The sequence below is a fragment of the Podarcis cretensis genome (assembly GCF_951804945.1).
Source record: "Podarcis cretensis genome assembly, chromosome: 8".
Taxonomy (NCBI): Eukaryota; Metazoa; Chordata; class Lepidosauria; order Squamata; family Lacertidae; genus Podarcis; species Podarcis cretensis.
Window position 1 is genome coordinate 79,959,453 of NC_137177.1, and position 17,991 is coordinate 79,977,443.

Genomic DNA, 17,991 nt, shown 5'->3' on the forward strand with positions numbered 1-17,991 from the left:
CCTTTCGCACAAGGGAGACGGCGTCGACAACGTCTGCCGCTGCATCTCCATGATAGCACCGCGGCGAGATGAGCTGCTCTTCATCTCGCAGTTTCTGCTTCTATGGAATGGGAGGGACGCTTTCCGATGGCTTAGCCCATGGGGAAATAGGGGGAGCATTCCCCTGGCATGCAAGTTGCTTCCATCAGCTCTCTCAAGCCTAAACCCCCAGAGATACTTGGGTTTTCGAGTTTCCCTGCTGCTGACACCACAGGCCACTGCAGAGGGAAGTCGGGGATTGTGGAAAGTGATCTTGGAATGAGGAAAGTTGGTCTTCTTTTTTTAAGGAAGTATTCGGGTGGCGCTGTGGGTTAAACCACAGAGCCTAGGACCCTGCCCTTGTCTTCTCATTGCTGGATGGAACCCTGCGTGTAAATGGCTCCTCATTGCTCAGGCACTTAGTGTTTTGCTGGAAAAGACACCCCCTGATACACACATGCACATTACAAAGGATTCCTAGGATGGGATGTATCAGATAACTATTGTAGGGCAGTAATTAGAGTGCTGGGTGGCGCTGTGGGTTAAACCACAGAGCCTAGGACTTGCCGATCAGAAGGTCGGCAGTTCGAATCCCTGCGATGGGGTGAGCTCCCGTTGCTCAGTCCCTGCTCCTGCCAACCTAGCAGTTCGAAAGCATGTAAAAGTGCAAGTAGATAAATAGTTACCACTCCAGCGGGAAGGTAAACGGCATTTCCGTGCGCTGCTCTGGTTCGCCAGAAGGGGCTTAGTCATGCTGGCCACATGACCCGGAAGCTGTATGCCGGCTCCCTCAGCCAATAAAGCGAGATGAGCTCCACAACCCCAGGGTTGGCCATGACTGGATCACGGTCAGGGTTCAGGGGTCCCTTTACCTTTATCCTGCTCTTGGTGAGGTTACACCCCCTCTGATGGAACAGGTACGCAGCTTGGGGCTACATGTGGATCCATAGCTGTCTCTTGAGGCTTAGGTGGCCTTGGTGATATGGAGTGCCTTGCATCAGCTTTGTTTAGTGGCCCAGCAGTGCCCCTATCTGGCACAAGGATTGCCTGTTGTCTAAGCTCTGGTAACCTCTGGGTTAGATTACTGCAACACGTTATACGTAGGGCTGCCTCTGAAGATGGTTCAGAAACTGGCTGGGCTTCCCCAGCCACTCTGGGCAGCTTCCAACAAAATATTAAAATACAACAATCTGTTAAACATTAAAAGCTTCCCGAAACAGGGCTGCCTTCAGATGTCTTCTAAAAGTCTGGTAGTTGTTGTTCTCTTTGATATCTGGTGGGAGGGAGTTCCACAGGGCGGGTGCCACTACCGAGAAGGCCCTCTGCCTGGCTCCCTGTAACTTGGCTTGTTACACCAATGCTGGCCCATTTGCAGTGGCTGTCAGTTAGTTTCTGGGCCCAATTCAAAGTGCTGGTTTTGAGCTATGAACAGCTTGTGACTACAATACCTCAAGGACCCCCTCTCCTCATAAGAACCAACCTAGACCCCGCAGCCATCTTCTGAGGCTCTTATTCATGTGCCTCCTCCATGAGAGGTCGAGAGGGCAGCAACCTGAGAACAGGCCCATTTCTGTGGTGGCTCCACATTTGTGGGATGCTCTCCCTGGGAAGGCTTGCCGGGCACCTTCATTGAGTATCTTTAGGCGCCAGGTGAAAACATTCATCTTCAACCAGGCCTTTTTGCCTGATTCAACAATCTATAGTCTTTAAACGTTTCTGTGTGGGTGGGGTATTTTGTGTGCGTGTGTGTGATTATGACATATAATAATAATATAAAAACGACCCTGAACCATTTAGCATCAAGAGCAGACTTGGCCACCTCGCTTCTCCCTCATAACTCTAGATATTTTTGAACAAGTTAAAATGCATAGGTCCCTATACCTATGCATTTAAACACCTGCACTAAAAGTAAGCCCTTCTTTATGCAGTGCACAGATAAAACTGTGGAACTGTGGCCTTAAAAGAGGATTAGACCAATTCATGGAGCTGAGGGCTACCAATGGCTACAAGCCATGGTGGCTATGGTCTGCCTCCAAGGTTGGGGGCAGCAATGCTTCTGAACACCATTTGATGGGAACCACTGGTAGGGAGAGTGCTCTTGCGCTCAGAACCTGCTTATGGGCTTCCCAGAAGGGGCATCTCTTTGGCCCCTGCATATCACGGTCTGGTTCACGGGCGATCGAAGTCCTGGCTGGGGACATTGGGACCGGGGGCAAGATGGAGGGGTGGGAGGAGGAACAGGAGTCCAGAAGCCAGGAGTCAGAAAGCCAAGAGTCCGAGGGTCAGGAAGCAAGGAGTCACAAAGTCAGGGGTCTGAGGATCAAGAAGCAAGGAGTCACAAAGTCAGGGGTCAGGGGTCTGAGGATCAAGGAGTCAAATGCAGCAAGGCAGGGAACGTGTTGCTCTGGCAAAGAGCCGAAGGGAAAATGCTCACCTTATATCCCTTCCCGGCTCTTGCCACCAGGTGCTATGAGTTATTAATCGGCCTCACCTGTGTGGCCGCGCCTTGCCTCTTCAAAACAAACTTAGGACTCCTGCAGAGTCCTATTAGTCACAGGGCCTCACATGACACTGTGAGAACAGGATGCTGGCCTTATCCAGCAGGCTCCCCTTATCTTATTATGTATACCAGTGTTTCCCAACCTTGGGCCTCCAGCTGTTTTTGGACTACAATTCCCATCATCCCTGGCCACTGGTCTTGCTAGTCAGGGATGATGGGAGTTGTAGTTCAAAAACAAGTGGAGGCCCAAGGTTGGGAAACACTGATGTATACTATGACACACTCTCTCTCTCTCTCTCTCTCTATATATATATATATGGGTATGTCAGGCTGAAATCAGGATCAGGCCGTTGGGACTTTTCCCCTGCAGCTCTCCATGACTCAGATGTTCTTTTTATCAGGGCACATTTGCGGAGCTGATGGATGGGTCCTCTCTTACCTTTGGTGTGGGCGGTAACGTATCACATGCCACCTCCGCGGCGGCCAGAGTCTGACAGGCAACAAATATGGCAGGGGGGATTTGCGTGCGAGTCTGACAACGGCCATTCCTTACCTGTTTACAAGGGATGGATACATCATCCGTCAGCATGAGGGAGTGGGAGAAGCCTTGGCTGCACTGTTCAGCTCAGTAGGCACCACAGTGATTTCTGAACTAGGCGATGGGCGGGGGGATTTGACAGGGTGGGTGACCTGTCGACGGTCAATCTTGTTGTGGACTTACAGATTGCTCTGGGGAAGTGGGGGTGTCTGGGATACCACAAAATCATGTGTTTTGCTTATATACTTACCTGTGATTCCTGCACTGCCGAGTGTTGGACTACAAGACCCTTTGCTTCCCTTCCAACTCCATGATTACCATATTTTTTTTGCTCTATAAGATGCACCAGACCACAAGACACACCTAGTTTTTGGAGGAAGAAAACAAGGGAAAAAATATTCTGAATCTCAGAAGCCAGAACAGCAAGGGGGATCGCTGCGCAGTGAAAGCAGCAATCCCTCTTGTTGTTCTGGCTTCTGGGATAGCTATGCATCCTGCATTCGCTCCATAAGACGCACACACATTTCCCCTTACTTTTTATGAGGGAAAAAGTGAGTCTTCTAGAGCAAAAAATACGGTACATTATCTCCATCAGATTTCCTCACGACCGTGGTAGTGGTTGAATAATAAGAAGAAGAGTTTGGATTTGATATCCCGCTTTATCACTACCCCAAGGAGTCTCAAAGCAGCCAACATTCTCCTTTCCCTTCCTCCCCCACAACAAACACTCTGTGAGGTGAGTGGGGCTGAGAGACTTCAAAGAAGTGTGACTAGCCCAAGGTCACCCAGCAGCTGCATGTGGAGGAGCGGAGACGCGAACCTGGTTCCCCAGATTATGAGACTACAGCTCTTAACCACTACACCACACTGGCTCTCTGTGTTGAAGTGTGAGCCATGCAGCCTACAAATATTTCCCAAGGCTCTTTGGGGTTAACAGCATAGGACTTTATTTCCCCATTTGTTCCATTCATGATGAGCATAAGAAGAACTGGTTGAGTCAGGCCAAAGGGCCATCTAGTATAACATCCTGCTTTCACAGCGGCCAACCAGGTGCCCATGGAAATCCTCATAATAATCCTGTTGGTTACACTGAGAGGCAGTGGCTGGCACAAGGTCAACCAGTCTGGTGAGCTTCATGAACTCTAGTCTCTCTCAGATCTTAGTCCAGCACTCTAATTAAGGTAAAGGTAAAGGGACCCCTGACCATTAGGTCCAGTTGTGATGGACTCTGGGGTTGCAGTGCTCATCTCGCTTTATTGGCCGAGGGAGCCGGCGTACAGCTTCCGGGTCATGTGGCCAGCATGACTATGCCACTTCTGGTGAACCAGAGCAGCGCACAGAAACGCCGTTTACCTTCCCACCAGAGCAGTACCTATATATCTACTTGCACTTTGACATGCTTTTGAACTACTAGGTTGGCAGGAGCAGGGAACGAGCAACGGGAGCTCACCCTGTCGTGGGGATTCAAACCGCCAACCTTCTGATCGGCAAGTCCTAGGCTCTGTGGTTTAACCCACAGCAACACCCATGTCCCTATATCAATATGTACCCTTGGTCTTATTTCTCAACTCAGTCTCTCTCCAACATCAATTGAATGCTAGCATAGGTAGCGAACCTTTACTATATTTTTGAACATATATCTTATTTCTATCCCACTTTTCCATAAATTTTTGTTTTGAATTGCCTCTCAGGCTATTTGTCAACAGCGCCATTTCAGCAAATTCTTGTAGCTTGTTATGCTAATCTGTTATTGTCGGGACTTCTTCTTCCTTCCACCCTTTTCGCCGTTTACCTTCCCACCAGAGCAGTACCTATATATCTACTTGCACTTTGACATGCTTTCAAACTGCTAGGTTGGCAGGAGCAGGGAGTCCATCGCCTTCTGTAGTAGTCTGTCTCACTCTTGAACAGCTCTTACCACCAGAAAGTTCTTCCTAAGGTTTAGTTGGAATCTCCTTTCTTGCCATTTGAATCCATTGGTTGGGATCCTGCCCTCTGGAGCAGCAGAAGTCAAGTTTGCTCCATCTTCCATAGACTAGCCCTTCAGATATGAAAGTTTGGCTATCATATCATCTCTTAAGTCTTCTCTTCTCCATACTAAACATATCCAACTGCCTCAACCATTCCTCCTAAGGCTTGGTTTCCAGACCCTTGGTCATCTTGATCGCCCTCCTTTGCACACATTCCAGCTTGCCAATATCCTTCTTAAATTGTGGCACCCAGAACTGGACACAGAACTCCAGGTGTGGGCAGAATAAAGGTAAAAGGATCCCTGACCATTAGGTCCAGTCGTGGCCAACTCTGGATTTGCAGTGCTCATCTCACTTTATTGGCTGAGGGAGCTGGCGTACAGCTTCCGGGTCATGTGGCCAGCATGACTAAGCCACTTCTGGTGAACCAGAGCAGCGCACAGAAATGCCGTTTACCTTCCCGCCAGAGCGATACCTATTTATCTACTTGCACTTTGAGGTGCTTTCGAACTGCTAGGTTGGCAGGAGCAGGGACCGAGCAACAGGAGCTCACCCCGTCGCGGGGATTTGAACCGCCAAACTTCTGATCGGCAAGTCCTAGGCTCTGTGGTATAACCCACAGCGCCACCCGCATCCCATGTGGGCAGAATAGAGCAGTATTCTTTCTTCCCTGGATTGGGAGACTTCTGTTGATGCAGCCTAGAATTGCATTAGCTTTAGGAAATCACTCTCTTCTTTTTCTGACAATGGGAGAAACATGTGATGGTTCATCAGCCGGTGCCAAGGACGGAACCAGCTTGAAATCCATACCCCGTCAGCCAACCTTCTGCTCTGCCTCTCTCCCTCCTCAGACCCCTGGCGTCTCCCTCCTTTTGGCAGGGATGGCTCCCCAGCCCCGGCAAGGGGTGTGTGGGGACCATGCCAGTGACACAGCCTCCTTTCTCCTTGGTGCAGCTGCGCCCAAGGTCACCCTTCTCCTCGTCCTCTCGCCCACGCTCTTTGTCTCCTTTTCGACATTTGGGGGAGGCAGGAAGTTGTGGGATCCTGCCAAGTGCGTTGGGATGGCAGAGCTTTTGTAAGCCTCCTTCTCAGCCCAGGTGGCTGGATGCCTTTAAAAGAGGATTGGACAAATTCATGAAGGCTATCGATGGCTACTAGCCATGATGGCTATGCTCTGCTTCCATGGTTGGGGCCAGTGATGCTTCTGTGCACCAGTTGCTGGAAACGGCAGGAAGGGAAAGTGTTCTTGTGCTCAGTTCCTGCTTCTGGGCTTCCCTTTGGAGCATATAGTTAGCCACTGTGAGAACAGGAAGCTGGTCCAGATCGGCTGCTGGCCTGATCCAGCAGAGACTTTTCATGTTCTTAGGTTCAGGTGCAATCCAGCCCCAGGTTTCATCTTTACACCTTTGTTCTCCATAGTTGTCAACGTTTCCCTTTTTTTAAAGGGAAATCCCCTTTTTCCGAATAGGATTCCTCGCAAGAAAAGGGAAAAGTTGACAGCTATATTGTTCTCATTTCCTCTAGTGCTTTGTCTTGATTCCAGGCAGGTTTGGAGCTCCTGCTTATTTACCACCATCTATTTACCTGCTTATTTAGCGCCATGAACGTCAGGGTCTTGCAGGGGCTGAAAATACCGAGTCGGTGAGCAAATGGCTGTTTAACATCATCAGCCGGCGTATCGCTTGTAATCAGTCTTCACAAGCAGCTGTTTCAACTGTTGAGCGAGCAGGAGGATGAGCCGTGTAAGAAAGTAGAAAGCTGCCTTCCCCCAAGTGAGACCAATGGTCCATCTAGTTCCTAACCAACATAGCCTGTGGCATGGAGGATGGGAGCTGGAATCCAGCCATATCTGGAAGTCTACAGTTCCCTGCCCCTGCATTAAAAGGAGAAAGAGTTGTGATGGAAGTCAGTGGCGTAGCATGGAGGGCACACAGAAGCGGTTGCCCCAGGTGCAAAATTGTTAGGGGGCACAGAATTTCAACACTCAGCGCTGCGCACTGTTGTCACTTGGCTCTGTTGAAAACAGATTTGCTATGCAAACCTGGAAGTAACCTCTCCGGATGACCGAATGACTCTTCTTTTCTTATCTCTGTGGCTGGGTGATCACCTGGGTGATGGCCATTAGGCAGTTGAATGCACATGCGTCCATTTCCCTCTCTCCCACCCGCCCCCTCCTCATGGCCCTGGGGACCAGCAACCCACGCTACACCACTGATGGAGGTAGCAAGGGACAGTAAAGGCAAGTGATGGTTTAGTCGGGGAATGCGGACTCCAACTCCCACCAGCCCCAAGCCAACATGGTCAATTAGTAAGGGAGAGTGGGAGTTGGGGTCCAGCAATTATCGGAGCCGCTTTATCAAAAGAAGGCAGAGTTTCAGTGGAGGCAGGCAAGGGTAGTAAAGGCAAGTGGCGGTCTACTTCAGTGATGGCCCTCCCACCAGCTCCCACCGGTTGGAGTCCAAGAGATTTGAAGGGCACCCTCTTGGGGAAGGCTGTGTTGGGGCTTCCTACCCTTCCTTAGATGCCATACCATTTAGCTTGTGATGCCACTGTAGTTTTACTGCTGAATTGGCAGCATCCTGCCCAAGAAACATGGAGCCACTGAGCTGTTAGTTGGCTTCAGATAGCAGCTGGATTGAGAGGTTCACCGGAGACCTGATCAGTGTGGCTGCCAGCTGGGCTTTGCCAGTTTGCCGGGATGGAAGGAAATTTATTCTCTCATCGTGCCAGGAGAGCAAAACAAAACTCCTCCTTCAACTTTCTGCCCAGACTCCTGCAAAGATGTTGATACAGAACAAACTAGGCAGTGGTTAGGTTTTGGCTTGGCAGTATGGCTAGCACTGTGAGGACAATATGATGAGCATGGAGAGAAGAGCATTACACATTTTTAGCTCTGGAGACCCTGCAGGGGGGGACTTTTAGTGGAGCGGTTGAGGCAGGAGGTGATGTTTTGTGTTTATCAGGGTCTCCTCTCTGTGACTTTTAATGAGACCTGGTGGGTAAGAGGAACACGGATGTCACTGAGGCTCTGGGGTTGATTTATTTATTATTTTTTCTTCCTTCCATTTCCCCAGAGACCCCCCCCCCCAAATCCATTGTGAAAACCAGCATTTCTATACATGTGCCACTTATAACAGTAAAGGTAAAGGGACCCCTGACCATTAGGTCCAGTCGTGGATGACTCTGAGGTTGCGGCGCTCATCTCGCTTTACTGGCCCAGGGAGCCGGCATACAGCTTCCAGGTATGTGGCCGGCATGACTAAGCCGCTTCTGGCGAACCAGAGCAGCGCACAGAAACGCTGTTTACCTTCCCACCAGAGTGGTACCTATTTATCTACTTGCACTTTGACATGCTTTCAAACTGCTAGGTGGGCAGGAGCAGGGTCCGAGCACCGGGAGCTCACCCCATCGCAGGGATTTGAACTGCCAACCTTCTGATCAGCAAGCCCTAGGCTCTGTGGTTTAGCCCACAGCACCACCCGTGTCCCTACTTATAACAGTATACACCCGCAATACATGTTGTTATTAAGTGACTCACAAGTTAGTTTGAACCTGTGCTACGGGTCTTTGGTTTTCTGGAGAAATTGTGAATGAAATGAAACTCTGCTATTCTCCTGCTTTATGCTTTCTTCCTCTTGCCAGTCTCAATTTGTTTTTCTGTAAGGGCAATATGCCGTCTTCTCTTGTACCAAGCATTTGTTTGCCCCTTTTAAATCCTTCTAGAATGTGCAAGTAGATAAATAGGTACCACTCTGGCGGGAAGGTAAATGGCATTTCTGTGTGCTGCTCTGGTTCGCTAGAAGCGGCTTAGTCATGCTGGCTACATGACCCGGAAGCTGTCTGTGGACAAACACTGGCTCCCTTTGCCTATAGAGTGAGATGAGCGTGCAACCCCAGAACGATCAGGGGTACCTTTACCTTTACCTTTACCTTTTTAGAATGTGGCCATAAGCATACAGTCATAACTTGGATCCCGAATGCCTTGGTACTCAGACATTTTGGCTCCCAAACACTGCAAACCCGGAAGTGACTGTTCTGATTTGTGAACGTTCTTTGGAACCCGAACATCTGACAGGGCTTCTGATTGGCTGCAGGAGCTTCCTGAAGCCAATCAGAAGCTACACTTTGGGTTCCAAACATTTTAGAAGTCGAACGGACTTCCGGAATGGATTCCGTTTGACTCCCGAGGTACAACTGTACTTCCTGCTACTAAGACAAATCTAGTTAATGGTGAAGAAAGCCTTTTGAGTGTCATGACAAAGGGAATGGTGGCAAGGCCTGGAGAGTTTTGAGGGCCAGATCAGGAGGTCACAAGGACCGCATCTGGGTCACAGACCTGAGGTTGGTGTGGCGTAGTGGTTAGAGCGTCAAACCAGGACCTGGAAGACTGGGGTTGTAGTTTCTACATGTAGCTCACTGAGAGACTGTGGTCCAGTTACCATATCTCTAAGCTTAAACGACCTCACAAGGCTGTTGTGAGGATGAAATGAGGAGGAGAACAACGTAGGCCACCTTGAGTTCCTTGAAGGAGAAAGACAGGATCCAAACGCCATAAACAAATATTTATTTTGCATTAGCAACAGGAAGATTACCATTGGTGTGGAGCAATGCGCTTCCTTGGTGGCACTTTTCATGGGATATCTTGAAGGAGCCATGTTTTATCTCTTTCACCCCCCAGAATGCTCTGGGAAGCCAGCTTGCTGAACCTCCTCTGTATGCAAGGCTGGTTGTGTGTGCGCGTGGGGTTGGGGGTGTAAAGATCTTGTAGACTAATTAGCAGCCGTCCCTGGTGGCAATGATGCTCTTTCCGCCACCGCGGCTGTCAGCTCGATCCTCGTCCGGAGGAAAGCACTGTGCTCCGATGAGTGAAAAACCCGTCACCCGGGACAGGCTTGGGGTTGATGAATTACAGATGCTCTCCGCACTTCCCCAAGCCAGCCTGATTGACTCTGACAAGCCAGAGTCCCTGCTGGGGTCCCGCCTGCCAGTTCCCGTTAAGAAAATGAGACGTTAAAACCCTGCCCGGCGACGTCTGGGGGCAGAGGGGCGGGGGTGGCGGTCACGCCAAAGGTGGCTTGAGAGGAGCCATCTCTAATTCAGCTGGGCAGCAGGATCCTCGCCCACCCTTGTGTCCCCCGGAAAGCCACGGCGATTGGGAGGGTGAGTGATTACAGTGCCATGGCTTTGTGAAAGTTGCGGGGTGATTGGCAGGTAGGCTGGCTGGCTGGTTTCCTTCAAGGGCAGGAAGGAGGGAACCGGAACATTACAAGAGCCTGCAGGATCAGGCCAATGACCCATCTAGTGCAGCATCCTGGTTTCACAGTGGCCAATCAAAGGCCTGCGGGAGACCCCCAAGCAGGATTCGAGCAGAAGAGCCCTCTCTTCTCCTGTGGGGTCCAACAACTGATATTCAGAAGCATTGCTGTCCTCTATGGTAGAGGCAGAGCAGAGCCATCATGGCTAGTAGCTATCTAAGTTGGTGGCCAGTCCTGTGGGAGCGAGTTCCACAGTTTAACTCCTTTATTTTATCTGTCCAACATTCGGCTTCATTGCATGCCCACAAGTTTTATCATCATGAGAGAGGGAGAAAAACTTCTCTCTCCATATTCTCCATTCCATAATTTCATATACTACTGGCATGTCGCCTCTGACTCGCTTTTACTCTAAGCTAAGACGCGGGTGGCCCTGTGGTCTAAACCACAGAGCCTAGGGCTTGCCGATCAGAAAATCGGCGGTTCGAATCCCCGCGACGGGGTGAGCTCCTGTTGCTCGGTCCCAGCTCCTGCCAACCTAGCAGTTCGAAAGCACGTCAAAGTGCAAGTAGATAAATAGGTACCACTCTGGCGGGAAGGTAAACGGCATTTCCATGCACTGCTCTGGTTTGCCAGAAGCAGCTTAGTCATGCTGGCCACATGACCCGGAAGTTGGCTGCGGACAGATGCCGGCTCCCTTGGCCAGTAAAGCGAGAGGAGTGCTGCAACCCCAGAGTCGTTCGCAACTGGACCTAACGGTCGGGGGTCCTAAGAAGCCCCAAACACAGAAACCTTCCTTCCTAGGGGAGTCTCTCCATCCCTTTGATATTTCCATTGCCCTTTTCAGAACCTTGTACAATTCCACAATATCACTTTTGAGAGGAGGCAACCAGAACTGCACACAGCATTATGCCAAATCAGGTCACACCATAGATTTGTAAAAACTAACCCTCCTGTTGTTTATTTTACCCTAGGAGGTCAGAATCGAGTTTACACTTCCGGAGTTAATGCTAAATACATTACTTCTGGTAAATGAGGCACCACAGCTGCTAGAGGGCTGTCAAAATTGGTGTCCCGGTCTTTTTAGACTCATCTTCCCATATACAGTGGACGCTTGGGTAGCGGACGTGATCTGTGTGGGATGCATGTTCGCAACCCGCAGCATTCACAACCCATGTCTGCATGTCTGCGCACACGAGGGTTGCGATTTGCCACTTCTGCACATGCACAAAGCGCGATTTAGTGCTTCTGTGCATACGCAACCGCTGAAACCTGGAAGTAACCCATTCCAGTACTTCTGGGTTTCGGCAGTCCGCAAGCCAAAAGAACACAACCTGAAGCGGCTGTAACCCGAAATATGACTGTACTACCTGAAACCAAAGGGGCACATTGATTCCCCCCCCCCCAGTCTCTTAACCCACTATACCAGGGGTCAGCAAACGTTTTCAGCAGGGGGCCAGTCCACTGTCCCTCAGACCTTGGGGGGGGGCTATATTTTTGGGGGGAAATGAATGAATTCCTATGCCCCACAAATAACCCAGGAATGCATTTTAAATAAAAGCACACATTCTACTCATGTAAAAACACGCTGATTCCTGGACTGTCCGGGGGCCGGATTTAGAAGGCGATTGGGCCAGATGTGGCTCCCGGGCCTTAGTTTGCCTACCCATGCACTATACAAATTTGTTGTTATTGTTTAGTCATTTAGTTGTGTCCAACTCTTCGTGACCCTATGGACCAGAGCACGCCGGGCATTCCTGTCTTCCACTGCCTCCCACAGTTTGGTCAAATTCATGCTGGTAGCTTCAAGAACACTGTCCAGCCACCTGGTCCACTGTCGTCCCCTTCTCCTTGTGCCCTCCATCTTTCCCAATATCAGGGTCTTTTCCAGGGAGTCTTCTCTTCTCATGAGGTGGCCAAAGTATTGGAGCCTTAGCTTCAGGATCTGTCCTTCCAGTGAGCACTCAGGGCTGATTTCCTTCAGAATGGAGAGGTTTGATCTTCTTGCAGTCCATGGGACTCTCAAGAGTCTCCTCCAGCACCATAATTCAAAAACATCAATTCTTTGGCGATCAGCCTTCTTGATGGTCCAGCTCTCACTTCCATGCATCACTACTGGGAAAACCATAGCTTTGAGTACTGTACAAAAGCAACTTTTGTCACCCCCGCTTTTGCCTCTAGCCCCTCTTTGCCAATGGCACATGGCCCCTGGAAGGCTGCCAATCAGGGAATGCAGTTCTCAGGTTGGAAGAAAGCTTCCCTTGCTTCTAGCTCTGGCTTTGCATTGCAGGGGTTGGGCTAGATGACCCATTGGGTCCCCTTCCAATTCTGTGTTTCCACATTTCTTCTGCAGCAGGGATAGTCAGCGAGCGGAAAGGTAGGATGCTGTGTTTTATCCTTAATTATTTCTGCTGAGAGATGGAAACAGCTTGCTGCTGGAAAAACAAATTGAATGCTCTATTTGTTCCTAGGAAGCCTGTTTGCCGGAGTCAGTGGGGAGGCGATGAAAGGAGGTTCTCCCTCTCTCCCCCCTCCACCCCTGGCACTTTCTCCAATTTTATTTACTTATTTATTTATTGCATAGCAACCACTGTAAATGCACATGGCTCTCTTTGCAGGCGAGATCTCCATCCAAGTCCTGTCAAGGTAGCCGAGTCCAGAGGCATTTTCCTGTTCCATGAAAGGGGGTGGTTGTATGTGATTTTTTTCCCAGGGAGGATTTAACTAACTTTTAGCTAGAACCACTTTCAGCCTTGAGCTCGTAGGGGTGAGGATTCTGAGAGGTGGGTCCGTCTCTTCAGATGAAAACATGCTACACGTGCTGACTTCTCAGGAGAAGAGGCCACAACCCAATGGCTTAGAGTACCTCATTTGCATGCAGCAAGTCCTGGGTTCAACCCCCAATTTCATCTCCAGATAGAATGGGAGCTACCTACTTCTTGAAACCCTGCAGGGCGTCTGCCAGTCAGTGTAGACAATACTAAGAAAGAAGAACCAAGGAACTGACTCAGTAGAAAGAAGTTTCTGAATAAATACTTTTATTATTAAAAAAGAAAAGAAAAGAAAGTTGTTTCCGATGTTCCTACAGTGAACAGCTGGACATCCATGGAGCTCTCCGAGGTCCTGAAGAGTCAGACCCTACTATCAGGTGGTAAAGTCAGCACAAATAAAGTGGGCTCAGGATTTAGGTCATTATATACAACTTGAAGATTGGGGAAAGGAGAACCTAAAATTTACAGATTGTATCTTATTGAAAGAGAATTATATGAAAATGATGTATAGATGGTATATAGCACCAGAGAAAGTGGTCAAAATGTATAAAAAGGGATCAAAAACTTGTTGGAAATGTCAAGAAAAAGATGGGACATTCTATCATATGTGGTGGGAATGCAAAAAGATTATAAATTATTGGAAAATGATATATAATGAATTGAAAAAAATGTTTAAAAAGACCTTTGTTAAGAAACCAGTAGCAATGTAAATGCTTCCCATTCACAACATATATGAAGAGGCAACAGAAAGAAATGGACTCATTGGCAGGGTTTGAGTAAACAATCACAACTGTATACAACAAAAAAATAAGACTATATGTACTGAGAAATTTTTGGGGAAATAATACGCAGGGTGAATAATATGGAAATAAAACAAAACGGGAGTATGGGGGAAGTTTGTTAAAGATATATTGTTAGAAGAAGTATATATGGAAAAATCAATAAAAAATGTTTTTAAATAAAGACCCTACTATCAGGGATTGCAGTTGTACACACCCCGATCATAGCCTACTAGAATTACAGAGTTGGAAGGCACCTCAGAGATCCTCTAATCGGAGCCCCTACAATGCAGGAGTCACAGCTGAATAATCCCTGACTGATGGCCCTGTTGGAAAAAGCTCCCCCCCCCCCCCGGGATGGCTGCCAACTTCCCAAGTCTTCGGAGTTCTCTCCGGTGGTCTTCCCTGGCTGAAAATCTCCCTCAGTCCAGAGAGACCGGTAATAAGCGACCCTTCTCTCCTGAAAAGAGCATGCCAATCTTCTAGTATATCATAGCAGAAGAAAGACTCAATTGTAGTTCTAAACTACTTTATTTACTGTCTTGTATATAGAGACTCCGGGACGCAGGTGGCGCTGTGGGTTAAAGCCTCAGCGCCTAGGGCTTGCCGATCGAAAGGTCGGCGGTTCGAATCCCTGCGGCGGGGTGCGCTCCTGCTGCTCGGTCCCAGCGCCTGCCAACCTAGCAGTTCGAAAGCACCTCCGGGTGCAAGTAGATAAATAGGGACCGCTTACCAGCGGGAAGGTAAACGGTGTTTCCGTGTGCGGCTCTGGCTCTGGCTCTGGCCAGAGCAGCGATGTCACGCTGGCCACGTGACCCAGAAGTGTCTCCGGACAGCGCTGGCCCCTGGCCTCTTAAGTGAGATGGGCGCACAACCCTAGAGTCTGTCAAGACTGGCCCGTACGGGCAGGGGTACCTTTACCTTTATATAGAGACTCCAAGGGACACGGGTGGCACTGTGGGTTAAACCACAGAGCCTAGGACTTGCTGATCAGAAGATCGGCGGTTTGAATCCCCGTGATGGGGTGAGCTCCCATTGCTCGGTCCCAGCTCCTGCCAACCTAGCAGTTCAAAAACACATCAAAGTGCAAGTAGATAAATAGGTACCACTCTGGCAGAAAGGTAAATGGCATTTGCATGCGCTGCTCTGGTTCACCAGAAGCGGCTTAGTCATGCTGGTCACATGACCCGGAAGCTGTACACCGGCTCCCTTGGCCAATAAAGCGAGATGAGAGCCGCAACCCCAGAGTCGGTCACGACTGGACCTAATGGTCAGGGGTCCCTTTACCTTTACCTTTATACAGAAACTCCATCAGTATTTCTGTGCTCTCTGAACACCAGTACATGCGACACACAAAGAAGTGAAACGAACTTCCAATAGTACTCAGAAGGAAGAGATAAACAGCCTCTGTCCTGTATACCTGAAGGAGCGTCTCCACCCCCATCGTTCTGCCCGGACACTGAGATCCAGCTCCGAGGGCCTTCTGGCAGTTCCCTCGCTGCGAGAAGCCAAGTTACAGGGAACCAGGCAGAGGGCCTTCTTGGTAGTGGCACCCACCTTGTGGAACGCCCTCCCTTCAGATGTGAAGGAAAGAAGCAGCTATCTTCTCTTTAAAAGACATCTGAAGGCAGCCCTGTTTAGGGAAGTTTTTAATATTTAATGCTGTATTGTTTTTAACACTTGATTGGAAGCCGCCCAGAGTGGCTGGGGAAACTCAGCCAGATGGGTGGGATATAAATAAATTATTATTATTATTATACAGACTTCCTTCCTCACGCTCTCTCAGACACTCATATGCTGTACACAAATCATACTACCACTCGCTGAAGCAGCTAACAGGCCCATCCAAGCAGCATTAGAACATGGGAGCATGAAGGCTGATCAGTCCTTCATGCAGGTGAAAATGAGGCATGTTCAGAGCTCAAGAGCACATTTCCGGCCAGGCAAAAACACACAAGGAGGGTGCACAGCAGGGGCAGGAGGGGATGTGGCCTGGGGAGAAGGGGTGTGGCTGAGCAAAGTCCTGGGGGCCAAATGGAGAAGCCTGGAGGACTCCATTTGACCACCAAGCCTGCAGTTCCTTGTCCCTGATCTAGAGGACCATGTCATATGCCCAGCTCTCCAGCTTCAGGAGTCAGCCCTGGCAGAGCAGCCTTAAAACGTCTTGGTAATTGCCCGTGATAGGAGCCTGTGTTGTCTAAAACTGTTTGCTTAAGGATGATCTATTTCCTGAAAGTCGCTTGGTTGTTCAAGCAGATGTTAAGGACACGGAATGGGAAACTGATCATATGGTGCACCGTTCTGCTCCATCACGGGCAATTTGGACGGGGAGGGTGCAGGGGTTTGTTTTTTTACTTACAGAAAACTCCTAACACAGCAGCAAATCCTGCCCTAAGATCCCAGATTAATTATCTTGCATACGAGTCATACATTTAAAAAGCACATTTAAAGGAGATTCTCACTCCAACCCCCCCCCCCAAAAAAACACCAGTAACTGTACTTTGTTAACAGTGTTCAGGATTGCAGCTTTCTGGGGAGTAAACTATAGCTCCCAGGATTCTTTGGGGGGGTATGCCTTAAATATGGATTCCAGATTATACAAATACATATCAAATAGTCCAACTATTCTGCCTAAATTATAATTTTTTGTTGGGACTTCCCATGCTTCAAGTTCGGGGGCGGGGGGATCTGATCATCTCATATCTCTGCTGCCTTGAATAGTCTTTCCAATAGTTCCTTTAAATCTTCCTGTTGTTAACCTTTCCTCATACTTATTTCTTACACACACACACACACACACACCTGACACACTGGACATCAGAAGGGTCCAACAGGATCAGATAAACAGTTCATCTACTCCAATGTCTTGTTCCTCACAGCGCCCAACGGCTTCTATCTAGTAGCCCTCCAGCATCAGATTGTGTTACCCGTTTTGTCTTTTTGCCCCAGCTGTGGTGCTGAGTCGCCGCACAGTGTCTCAAAGCGCTTGGCTGTACACTCCGTCCTGTTTTGCACCAACAGGACGGGGGCAGAGGCCAGGAGATGCACAGGACACAATTTAAACAACCTGAGTGGTGAAACCGCTGTGAGTTGTTGTTTTTCCTTCCCCTTGTGTGTCCCAGCAGCTATTACACATTCTTTCGGCATCGGTGGGATTGGGCCATGAGTGGGATATCAAGTTTATTACAGCTATTTCCAGTCTGTAATTGGTTTTGTAGAACATGGAGAGGGATAGAGGGGGGGCAGCACTTTAGAGGGCGGCTGCGGAGAGTTTGCTTGTGGGGGTGGGGAGATGAGTTTTGATCTGTTTTGCTTGTGCCGGGCAAGCGAAAATCACCGTCCCATTTCCAAGCTGTGCTGAGACGGGTCAGGGAAGACCGGCTGTGATTTGTTTCTCCCAGCGGCGAATGGAACGCCAGAAAGGAGAAAGAGGCAATGGAATCTGAACACACACATTCCTTGAGACTGACCGGTGTTTGTTTGACAAAAGCTGGGATGTTGGAGAATTCTGGCGAAAATGAAAAGCCTTGATTTTATTCATCCCATGTCTGGAATGGAAATCAGCATAGCAGATATGATCTGTATTCCCTGCTCCCAGTTTGAAAATGATACTTAATTAAGAATATAAGGAGAGCCTGCTGGTTCAAGCTACTGGCCCATCCAGTCTGGCAAAATAATAATAATAATAATAATAATAATAATAATAATAATAATAATAATAATAATAATAATAATAATTTATTATTTATACCCTGCCCATCCGGCTGGGTTTCCCCAGCCACCATGGGCGGCTCTCAACAGAATATTAAAAACACGATAAAACATCAGACATTAAAAACTTCCCTAAACAGGGTCGCCTTCAGTTGTCTTTTAAAAGTAAAATAGTTGTTTATTGCCTTGACATCTGCTGGGAGGGCATTCCGCAGGGTAGGCGCCACTACCGAGAAGGCCCTCTGCCTGGTTCCCTGCAACCTCACTTCTCACAGCAAGGGAACCACTAGAAGGGCAGAGGGCCTTCTTGGTAGTGGCACCCGCCCTGTGGAACACCCTCCCACCAGATGTCAAAGAGAAAAACAACTACCAGACTTTTAGAAGACATCAGAAGGCAGCCTTGTTTAGGGAAGCTTTTAATGTTTAACAGATTACAGTGGTACCTCAGGTTA

The 17,991-nt window shown here is 48.9% G+C and overlaps 1 protein-coding gene and 1 long non-coding RNA gene across 2 annotated transcripts in view; one reads left to right on the forward strand and one right to left on the reverse strand.

Moving 5' to 3' along the window:
• The window catches only part of IGSF21 (immunoglobin superfamily member 21), a 239,830-nt gene that overhangs the window by 103,584 nt on the left and 118,255 nt on the right, over nt 1–17,991 (forward strand).
• Nucleotides 9,575–16,700, reverse strand: LOC307222277. The gene is made up of 2 exons (XR_013841712.1): nt 16,631–16,700; nt 9,575–10,515 (listed from the first exon to the last, which is right to left on the reverse strand). It is a non-coding gene; the product is annotated as an uncharacterized lncRNA (long non-coding RNA).